Below are 3,941 nucleotides of genomic sequence, written 5' to 3' on the forward strand. Positions count from 1 at the left end.
GTCATTTGTCACATTTTCTTTTTTACTATAAATATGTGTCACACTTTCTTTGTCTTAACCTGATGTAAAATAAATCAACTTAATAAATTCACTAGTGAAAATGTACTTTAGGTTTAGAACTTTGCAGCAATTTATTTTTATCAGGTGTCAAAAGTATTTACATTTATTAGTCAGGGTTAAAATACTTTATATAAGGTGAAGTATTAACCCAAGTAAAAGTGTAAAAGTACTGGTTTCAAAACTACTTCAAGTATGAAGTAAAAGTAATGTAAGAGGAAAAAAGCTTAGACTGTACCGCAGGGTCCTATAATGCACTATTCACAACATAATCATGGTTGCTTAAAAATTTGTTGAAAGCAAATGGTAGAAAAACAACACTAGAACTCCGGGATATGTTTAATAGTGAAAGTAAGAGCATTTCCACAGGCACAGTGAAAAAGCAATTCTGGGGATTGGGACTAAACAGCTGTGTAGCTTTAAGAAAAACACTATTTGGTGAGGCTAACTGGTAAAACACCTTCAGTTTAGTAGGGAACATAAAGATAAAGATTCTAAAGTAATGGAAGAAGGTCATGTAAAGGTCTGATGAGTCCAGATTTACCCTGTTCCAGAGTGATGGGGCATCAGGAAAAGAGAAGAGGCAGCTGAAGTGATGCTCCCATCATGCCTAATGAATACTGTACAAGCCTGTGGGGGCGGGGCTATGATCTGGGGTTGCTGCAGTTGGTCAGGTAAAAGAATATAACCTCTCAAAATATCCTTTAATGTTTAGGTCAGGGGTGTCCAAACTTTTTTTGTTGGGGGCCAGAAGGAGAAATATATTTGAAGTCACGGGCCACAGACTCTGTAATAAAACAAATAATGAAATATACCACTTTAAATAATAAATTTTCCTGATTATTTCATTTACACATCATTTTACTTGACTTACTATCTTTATCTTTGACAGTGTTGTGTAAACTAAGGTTTAATGATAACTCCTTAATTACGGCAACTTTTAGACTCTTTGGCCACTTTTTCTGCGCTAAAACTGCGCACCCTCTCCGCTTTTAGACTCTTTGGCCACTTTTTCTGCACTTAAACTGCGCACCCTCTCCGCTTTTAGACTTTTTTGCCCGTTTTTCTGCGTTAAAACTGCGCACCCTCTCCGCTTTTAGACTAATTTGCCCGTTTTTCTGCGTTAAAACTGTGCACCCTCTCCGCTTTTAGACTCGTTTGCCAGTTTTTCTGCGCTACAACTGCGCAACCTTTTCGCTTTTAGACTCTATTGCCCGTTTTTCTGCACTAGAAATGCGCACTCTCTCCACTTTTAGACTCTTTTGCCCATTTTTCCGCACTAGAAATGCGCACCCTCTCCGCTTTTAGACTCTTTTGCCCGTTTTTCCGCACTAGAAATGCGCACCCTCTCCGCTTTTAGACTCTTTGGCCCGTTTGTTTGCGCTAAAACTGCGCACCCTCTTCGCTTTTAGACTGTATTGCCCATTTTTCTGCACTAGAAATACGCACACTCTCCGCTTTTAGACTCTTTGGCCCGTTTTTCTGCACTACAAATGCGCACCCTCTCCGTTTTTCTGTGCTACAACTGAGCACCCTCTTCGCTTTTAGACTCTATTGCCCGTTTTTCTTCACTAGAAATACACACTCTCTCCGCTTTTAGACTCTTTGGCCCGTTTTTCTGTGCTAAAACTGCGCACTCTCTCCGCTTTTAGACTTGTTTGCCCGTTTTTCTGCACTAGAAATGTGCATCCTTTCCGCTTTTAGACTCTTTGGTCCATTTTTCTGCACTAGAAATGCGCACTCTCAACACTTTTAGACTCTTTGGCCTGTTTTTCTGCGCTTCAACTTCACTCTCGCCTCTTTTAGACTCTTTGGCCCGTTTCTGACACTTAGCGTTCAAACTTTGAATCTCACATTATAAAAACCTGCCTAACAGCGGGCCAACTTTCATTCTTTTTCTAAAATACCTCGCGGGCCGCTCCAAAAAAGGAAACGGGCCGCAAATGGGCCGTGTGCCGTAGTTTGGACACCCCTGGTTTAGGTGAATAAAGGTGCAGCTATGAGAAACTGGTCTTATGTTGTAAGAGATACACAATATTTACAGCATCTGTTGATGACTGACTGATGTTCATTACAGGGAGCTTTAGGTCTATTAAATAATTCATTCATTCATTCATTCATTTGTTCCTTAAAGGCATTAGAAAACACTTTATTATTGACAGCAGTTCAGTTCTAGTAGTAATAACGTAAAAGGAATGGAGTCAGTGCACCCTGAAGCATTTCACACTTTACACAATAAAGACCCTTTATAGACAGCAGTTGCAAGTAGCACTCAGTGGGCGGGACTGTGGTCAGCAGGGCGTGGGAGGAGCCTGGACAGTTTTGTGTGAATGGAACTTATTCTTCCTCCTCTTCTCTCCATCCTGTGCTGAAATTCAGAGATACAAACATACTTGTGATCAGTGAGTAAGTGTGTGTGTGTGTGTGTGACCAGAGTTTAAAAACCAGTTCATACTCCTTAAACAGACCACTTATAAACTAGAATCTTGTGTGAATTGAGACCAAATTTCCCATAGGAAATGATAAACATAATCATGCTGGTGATTACATATACACTATATATACAGCACTGGAAAAAAATAAGAGACCATTCAGTTTCTGAATTAGTTTCTCTGATTTTGCAATTTATAGGTATATGTGTAAGTAAAATGAACATTGTTGTTTTATTCTATAAACTACAGACAACATTTTTTTTTCTAAATTTCAAATAAAAATGTTGGAAATAATGCAAAGAAAACAAGTTCATATTCATAAAGATTTAAGAGTTCAGAAATCAATATTTGGTGGAATAACCCTGTTTTTAATCACATTTATTATGCACCTTGGTATATTCTCCTCCACCAGTCTTACACACTGCTTTTGGATAACGTCATGTCTTTACTCCTGGTGCAAAAATTTAAGCAGTTCAGCTTGGTTTGATGGCTTGTGATAATCCATCATCCTCTTGATTATATTCCAGAGGTTTTCAATTTGCTAAAATTAAAGAAACTCGTCATTTTAAGTAGTCTGAATATTTCCAGAGCTGTAACAAAACTTAAAAAAAATATCATGTTTTGAATTTGCTCCACAACAAAGGATATGCATATGTGAGCCGTGCTGCACAAAGAAGATCTTTCAGAGGATCTACAATCAAAAATAAGAGTTGCCGGTAAATAAAGCTGAAAAATGGTTCTATAATGACCTCAAAGTGTTTAGAAATTCACCAGCCTACAGGCAAACAATCTACACATGAGGTCAGTTAGGGACTGTGGCTACTTGCCCAGTCATAATTACCCAAAGAGCACAATGGAGACTCATCAATTAGGTAAGGAAACAACCCTGAGTGTCAGACAAAGATTTGAAGGAGTCGTTGGTACAGGCAAACATCTGTGTTAGTGATTCTTGAATAAGCAGAGTATCTAATGCAGGACACCACGAAGGAGACATTACTGCAACAAAAAGAATATTACATTTTATTTTGTGATATTATTGCATATGGTATGGCACACCCCTAATGGTACTAATAGTGCACTCCATATATCCAGGTCTGAAGGAGGAAATATATATATATATATATGTACAGAACAGGCCAAATGTATGGAAACACCTTCTCTTTTTCAATGCGTTTTCTTTATTTTCATGACTATTTACATTGTAGCTTCTCACTGAAGGCATCAAAACTATGAATCAACACATGTGGAGTTTTATGTACTGTACTTAACAAAAAAGGTGAAATAACAAAAAAAAAACATTATACCCTAGTTTATTCAAAATAGCTACGCTTTGCTCTGATTACTGCTTTGCACACTCTTGGCATTCTTTCAAAGAGCTTCAAGAGGTGGTCACCTGAAATGGTTTTCCAACAGACTTGAAGGAGTTCCCAGAGGTGTTTTGTTGCCCCTTAG

This window comes from Astyanax mexicanus, chromosome 15 (genome assembly GCF_023375975.1).
Source record: "Astyanax mexicanus isolate ESR-SI-001 chromosome 15, AstMex3_surface, whole genome shotgun sequence".
NCBI lineage: Eukaryota > Metazoa > Chordata > Actinopteri > Characiformes > Acestrorhamphidae > Astyanax > Astyanax mexicanus.